Source organism: Triticum urartu, chromosome 1A (genome assembly GCF_056163025.1).
Source record: "Triticum urartu cultivar PI428250 chromosome 1A, HENAU_Tu73, whole genome shotgun sequence".
Taxonomy (NCBI): domain Eukaryota; kingdom Viridiplantae; phylum Streptophyta; class Magnoliopsida; order Poales; family Poaceae; genus Triticum; species Triticum urartu.
Window position 1 is genome coordinate 261,620,954 of NC_141873.1, and position 8,515 is coordinate 261,629,468.

Genomic DNA, 8,515 nt, shown 5'->3' on the forward strand with positions numbered 1-8,515 from the left:
AGTGTTTAAATAACCAAACAAAAGTCTCACTCTCTTCAATGGACAGAAGAGCACAACCTAATATGATAGATTCTCCATGATGATTTCTGCCAACAAAAAGTACTGTCTTCGATCCACATTATTTGTCTTAGATTTGTTTAGATATGGATGTATCTAACACTAGGTGAATCTAAGACAAATATTATGGATTGGAGAGACTAGCAAATTGTTGAAATATAATGTTCTCCTTTCTTCACCAGTTTGAACTATTGGAGCATGAATTCAATATGGTATCTGAGCTAAGATGTCTCAAGTTCAAGGCCCTGCTGACACAGTATTAAACATAAAAGATTTTGCGGTCTACATTGATCCCACATCCAAGAACTAATATAGTCTAGACGTGAAGGAGTGTTGAAATATATGGTTTGCCTCTCTTCATCAGTTTGGACTTTGGAGCAACTATCTATTTTTTAAGACAAATTTATTAACTCAAAATATAGCATCAAGCGAATATAACACATAATGACCAACACCCTACCTCTGCATAATTAGGATGCACATAACCAACACAACTATTCTGACCCAAGTAACTAAAGGAAAACCCCGGCTTAACTAGAAGGAAGTGGTGGATCAATCCAGAGGTTATCATGCCATCCATGTTCGAAAAACCCTCTTTAACCACCTCATCCAACCGCATAAACACTGCAACGGTATGTACTTTGTTCAGTGCAGTATAGACCATGTTCTGAAAAACCCTCTTTAACCACCTGATCCAACCGCATAAACACTGCAACGGTATGTACTTTGTTCAGTGCGTACAATAGAAAATAACCATCGTATGAGAAGAGTTTGTGCCATTGAAAACAATATAATTTCTACATAACCAAAGCGACCATAATAAGACAGACGCTCCCATGCTTATTAGCGTTCTAAACCTATTTGGTACTCCATCCATCCAGTGACCATAAATATTGACGACACTTGTGGACGAATATAAATTGGACGCTAGTTGGATGGCACAAACTTGCACCGGAAAGGAGAGGTGTTTGATTGTCTCACCGTGAGAACAAAAACTACACCTCTTACATCCTTCTCGGTTGCGGAGAGTGAGGTTGTGTTTGGTTAGCACAACTCTCCTCCGAAAATACCACATGAAAATCTTAACTTTTAGTGGTATACTGGTATGTTTGAATTTCATATTGGTTTATTATTATCCACCGACGATACATAGAGTCAACTGTGAAGGACCCAAATGTCCTGAAATTTTAGCGAAACACATCCCATCCTTGCGTTAGCCTAATCGAATCCAACTATGATAGAAGATGCTGCCATGACATAAGACGAGGACCAATCAAATCTCACCTGAATTAAACATCCAGTGGGAAGGTGCTGGGCACATGCGCTAGAGTATCATTCTCATCGCGAACAATACAATACAAGGTTAGATACTGTTCTCAGAGAGTAGCATTTCCTAGCGAATTTTCCTTCCAGAAATGTATCTTTGAGCCGTTCTTTATCTCAAAAGATCCAAAGTGAAAAAGATGTTTCCTTGCCGCCATCAGACCAACTGAAAGGATGTGGATGTTGAAGGAAATATGCCTTAGAGGCAATAATAAAGTTATTATTTATTTCCTTATTTCATGATAAATGTTTATTACTCATGCTAGAATTGTATTAACCGGAAACATAATACATGTGTGAATACATAGACAAACATAGTGTCACTAGTATGCCTCTACTTGACTAGCTCATTGATCAAAGATGGTTAAGTTTCCTAACCATTGACATGAGTTGTTATTTGATCAATGAGATCACATCATTAGGAGAATGATGTGACTGACTTGACCCATTCCGTTAGCTTAGCACTTGATCGTTTGTTTACTGCTATTGCTTTCTTCATGACTTATACATGTTCTTATGACTATGAGATTATGCAACTCCCGAATACTGGAGGAACACTTTGTGTGCTACCAAATGTCACAACGTAACTGGGTGATCATAAAGGTGCTCTACATGTGTTTCCTATGGTACTTGTTGAGTTGGCATAGATCAAGATTAGGATTTGTCACTCCGATTGTCGGAGAGGTATCTCTGGGCCCTCTCGGTAATGCACATCACTATAAGTAACATTCCGTTAGCAAGCATGATAACTAATGAGTTATTTACAGGATGATGTATTACGGAACGAGTAAAGAGACTTGCTGGTAACGAGATTGAACTAGGTATTGGATACCGACGATCGAATCTCGGGCAAGTAACATACCGATGACAAAGAGAACAACGTATAGTGTTGTGCGGTTTGACCGATAAAGATCTTCGTAGAATATGTAGGAACCAATATGAGCATCCAGGTTCCGCTATTGGTTATTGACAGGAGACGTGTCTCGGTCATGTCTACATAGTTCTCTAACCCGTAGGGTCCGCACGCTTAAAGGTCTGTGATGATCAGTTTTATGAGTTTGTATGTTTTGATGTACCGAAGGTAGTTCAGAGTCCCGGATTTGATCACGGACATGACGAGGAGTCTCGAAATGGCCGAGACACAAAGATTTATATATTGGAAGCCTATATTTGGATATCGGAAGTGTTCCGGGTGAAATCGGGATTTTACCGGAGTACCGGGGGTTACCGGAACCCCCCCGGGGGTTTAATGGGCCATGATGGGCCTTAGTGGAAGAGATGAGGGGCTTCCAGGGCAGGACGCGCGCCCCCTCTCCCTCTAGTCCGAATTGGACAAGGAGGGGGGGCCTTTCCTTCCTCTCTCCCTCCTCCTTCCCCCTTCTCCTATTCCAACTATGAAAGGAGGGAGTCCTACTCCCACCGGGAGTAGGACTCCTTCTGGCGCGCCTCCTCCTGGCCGGCTGCCTCTCCCCCTTGCTCCTTTATATACGGGGGCAGGGGGCACCTCTAGACACACAAGTTGATCATTGAGATCTCTCCAGCCGTGTGCGGTGCCCCCCTCCACCATAATCCACCTCGGTCATACTGTAGCGGTGTTTAGGCGAAGCCCTCCTGCGCTAGCTTCATCAACATCTTCACCACGCCGTCGTGCTGACGAAACTCTTCCCCGAGCTCTACTGGATCGTGAGTTCGCGGGACGTCACCGAGCTGAACGTGTGCTGAACGCGGAGGTGCCGTACTTTTGGTGCTGAGGATCGGTCGATCGTGAAGATGTACGACTACATCAACCGCGTTGTCATAACGCTTCCGCTTAACAGTCTACGAGGATACGTGGACGACACTCTCCCCTCTCGTTGCTGTGCATCACCATGATCCTGCGTGTGCGTAGGAATTTTTTTTGAAATTACTACATTCCCCAACAGTGGCATCCGAGCATGGTTTTATGCGTTGATGTTATATGCATGAGTAGAACACAAGTGAGTTGTGGGCGATACAAGTCATACTGCTTACCAGCATGTCATACTTTGGTTCGGCGGTATTGTTGGATGAAACGGCCCAGACCGACATTACGCGTACGCTTACGCGAGACTGGTTCTACCGACGTGCTTTGCACACAGGTGGCTGGCGGGTGTCCGTTTCTCCAACTTTAGTTGAACCGAGTGTGGCTACGCCCGGTCCTTGAGAAGGTTAAAACAACACCAACTTGACGAACTATCGTTGTGGTTTTGATGCATAGGTAAGAACAGTTCTTGCTCAGCCCGTAGCAGCCACGTAAAACTTGCAACAACAAAGTAGAGGACGTCTAACTTGTTTTTGCAGGGCATGTTGTGATGTGATACGGTCAAGACATGATGCTATATTTTTGTATGAGATGATCATGTTTTGTAACGGAGTTATCGGCAACTGGCAGGAGCCATATGGTTGTCGCTTTATTGTATGCAATGCAATTGCCCTGTAATTGCTTTACTTTATCACTAAGCAGTAGCGATAGTCGTAGAAGCAATAGTTGGCGAGACGACAACGATGCTACGATGGAGATCAAGGTGTCGCGCCGGTGACGATGGTGATCATGACGATGCTTCGGAGATGGAGATTACAAGCACAAGATGATGATGGCCATATCATATCACTTATATTGATTGCATGTGATGTTTATCCTTTATGCATCTTATTCTGCTTTGTTTGACGGTAGTATTATAAGATAATCTCTCACTAAATTTCAAGATAAAAGTGTTCTCCCTGAGTATGCACCATTGCCAAAGTTCGTCGTGCCGAGACACCACGTGATGATCGGGTGTGCTAAGCTCTACGTCCATCTACAACTGGTGCAAGCCAGTTTTGCACACACAGAATACTCGGGTTAAACTTGACAAGCCCAGCATATGCAGATATGGCCTCGGAACACTGAGACCGAGAGGTCGAGCGTGAATCATATAGTAGATATGATCAGCATAGTGATGTTCACCATTGAAAACTACTCCATTTCACGTGATGATCGGTCATGGTTTAGTTGATATGGATCATGTGATCACTTAGATGATAAGAGGGATGTCTATCTAAGTGGGAGTTCTTAGGTAATATGATTAATTGAAATTAAATTTATCATGAACTTAGTACCTGATAGTATTTTTGCTTATCTATGTTGTTATAGATAGATGGCCCGTGCTGTTGTTCCATTGAATTTTAATGTGTTCCTTGAGAAAGCAAAGTTGAAAGATGATGGTAGCAATTACACGGACTGGGTCCGTAACTTGAGGATTATCCTCATTGCTGCATAGAAGAATTACGTCCTGGAAGCACCGCTGGGTGCCAGGCCTGTTGCAGATGCTGCTGACAACGTTAAGAACGTTTGGCAGAGTAAAGCTGATGACTACTCGATAGTTCAGTGTGCCATGCTTTATGGCTTAGAACCGGGACTTCAACGACATTTTGAACGTCATGGAGCATATGAGATGTTCCAGGAGCTGAAGTTAATATTTCAAGAAAATGCCCGGATTGAGAGATATGAAGTCTCCAATAATTTCTATAGCTGCAAGATGGAGGAGAATAGTTCTGTCAATGAGCATATACTCAAAATGTGTGGGTATCATAATCACTTGACTCAACTAGGAGTTAATCTTCCTATTGATAGTGTCATTGACAGAGTTCTTCAATCACTGCCACCAAGCTACAAAAGCTTCATGATGAACTATAATATGCAAGGGATGAATAAGACTATTCCCGAGCTCTTCGCGATGCTAAAGGCTGCAGAGGTAGAAATCAAGAAGGAGCATCAACTGTTGATGGCCAATAAGACCACCAGTTTCAAGAAAAAGGGCAAAGGGAAGAAGAAGGGGAACTTCAAGAAGAACGGCAAACAAGTTACTGTTCAGGAGAAGAAACCCAAGTCTGGACCTAAGCCTGAGACTGAGTGCTTCTACTACAAACAGACTGGTCACTGGAAGCGAAACTTCCCCAAGTATTTGGTAGATAAGAAGGATGACAAGGTGAACAAAGGTATATGTGATATACATGTTATTGATGTGTACCTCACCAGAGCTCGCGGTAGCACCTGAGTATTTGATACTGGTTCTATTGCTAATATTTGCAACTCGAAATAGGGACTACGAATTAAGCGAAGACTGGCTAAGGACGAGGTGACGATGCACGTAGGAAATGGTTCCAAAGTCGATGTGATCGCGGTCGGCACGCTACCTCTACATCTACCTTCGAGATTAGTTTTAGACCTAAATAATTGTTATTTGGTGCCAGTGTTAAGCATGAACATTATATCTGGATCTTGTTTGATGCGAGACAGTTATTCATTTAAATCAGAGAATAATGGTTGTTCTATTTATATGAGTAATATCTTTTATGGTCATGCATCCTTAAAGAGTGGTCTATTCTTGTTAAATCTCGATAGTAGTGATACACATATTCATAATGTTGAAACCAAAAGATGCAGAGTTGATAATGATAGTGCAACTTATTTGTGGCACTGCCGTTTGGGTCATATTGGTATAAAACGCATGAAGAAACTCCATACTGATGGACTTTTGGAATCACTTGATTATGAATCACTTGGTACTTGCGAACCATGCCTTATGGGCAAGATGACTAAAACACCATTCTCCAGAACTATGGAGCGAGCAACAGATTTGTTGGAAATCATACATACTGATGTATGTGGTCCGATGAATATTGAAGCTCGCGGCGGGTATCGTTATTTTCTCACCTTCACAGATGATTTGAGCAGATATGGGTATATCTACTTAATAAAACATAAGTCTGAAACATTTAAAAAGTTCAAAGGATTTCAGAGTGAAGTGGAAAATCATCGTAACAAGAAAATAAAGTTTCTGCGATCTGATCATGGAGGAGAATATTTGAGTTACGAGTTTGGTCTACATATGAAACAATGCGGAATAGTTTCGCAACTCACGCCACCCGGAACACCACAGCGTAATGGTGTCCAAATGTCGTAATCGTACTTTACTAGATATGGTGCGATCTATGATGTCTCTTACTCATTTACCGCTATCATTTTGGGGTTATGCTTTAGAGACGGTTGCATTCATGTTAAATAGGGCACCATCAAAATCCGTTGAGACGACGCCTTATGAACTATGGTTTGGCAAGAAACCAAAGTTGTCATTTCTTAAAGTTTGGGGCTGCGATGCTTATGTGAAAAAGCTTCAACCTGATAAGCTTGAACCCAAATCGGAGAAATGTGTCTTCATAGGATACCCAAAGGAAACTATTGGGTACACCTTCTATCATAGATCCGAAGGCAAGATATTCGTTGCTAACAATGGATCCTTTCTAGAAAAGGAGTTTCTCTTGAAAGAAGTGAGTGGGAGGAAAGTAGAACTTGATGAGGTAATTGTACCTGCTCCCTTATTGGAAAGCAGTTCATCACAGAAATATGTTTCTGTGACTCCTACACCAATTAGTGAGGAAGCTAATGATGATGATCATGTAACTTCAGATCAAGTTGCTACCGAACCTCGTAGATCAACTAGAGCAAGATCCGCACCAGAGTGGTACGGTAATCCAGTTCTGGAGGTCATGTTACTGACCATGACGAACCTACGAACTATGAGGAAGCGATGATGAGCCCAGATTCCGCAAAATGGCTTGAAGCCATGAAATCTGAGATGGGTCCATGTATGAGAACAAAGTGGGGCTTTGGTTGACTTGCCCGGTGATCGGCAAGCCATCGAGAATAAATGGATCTTCAAGAAGAAGACAGACGCTGACGATAATGTTACTGTCTACAAAGCTCGACTTGTTGCAAAAGGTTTTCGACAAGTTCAAGGAGTTGACTATGATGAGACCTTCTCACCCGTAGCGATGCTTAAGTCCGTCCGAATCATGTTAGCAATTTCCGCATTTTATGATTATGAAATTTGGCAAATGGATGTAAAGACTGCATTTCTGAATGGATTTCTAGAAGAAGAGTTGTATATGATGCAACCTGAAGGTTTTATTGATCCAAAGGGAGCTAACAAAGTGTGCAAGCTACAGTGATCCATTTATGGACTGGTGCAAGCCTCTCGGAGTTGGTATAAACGTTTTTATAGTGTGATCAAAGCATATGGTTTTATACAGACTTTTGGAGAAGCCTGTATTTACAAGAAAGTGAGTGGGAGCTCTGTAGCATTTCTAATATTATATGTCGATGACTTGCTGATTGGAAATGATATAGAATTTCTGGATAGCATAAAAGGATACTTGAATAAGAGTTTTTCAATGAAAGACCTCGGTGAAGCTGCTTATATATTGGGCATCAAGATCTATAGAGATAGATCAAGACGCTTAATTGGACTTTCACAAAGCACATACCTTGATAAAGTTTTGAAGAAGTTCAAAATGGATCAAGCTAAGAAAGGGTTCTTGCATGTGTTACAAGGTGTGAAGTTGAGTAAGACTCAATGTCCGACCACTGCAGAAGATAGAGAGAAAATGAAAAGTGTTCCCTATGCTTCAGCCATAGGCTCTATCATGTATGCAATGCTGTGTACCAGACCTGATGTGTGCCTTGCTATTAGCCTAGCAGGGAGGTACCAAAGTAATCCAGGAGTGGATCACTGGACATCGGTCAAGAACATCCTGAAGTACCTGAAAAGGACCAAGGATATGTTTCTCGTTTATGGAGGTTACAAAGAGCTCATCGTAAATGGTTACGTTGATGCAAGCTTTGACACTGATCCGGACGATTCTAAATCGCAAACCGGATATGTGTTTATATTAAACGGTGGAGCTGTCAGTTGGAGCAGTTCCAAACAAAGCGTTGTGGCAGGATCTACATGTGAAGCGGAGTACATTGCTGCTTCGGAAGCAGCGAATGAAGGAGTCTAGATGAAGGAGTTTATATCCGATCTAGGTGTCATACCTAGTGCATCGGGTCCAATGAAAATCTTTTGTGACAATACTGGTGCAATTGCCTTAGCAAAGGAATCTAGATTTCACAAGAGAGCCAAGCACATCAAGAGACGCTTAAACTCCATCCGGGATCAAGTCCAGGTGGGAGACATAGAGATTTGCCAGATACATACGGATCTGAATGTTGCAGACCCGTTGACTAAGCCTCTTCCACGAGCAAAACATGATCAACACCAAGGCTCCATAGGTGTTAAAATCATTACTATGTAAT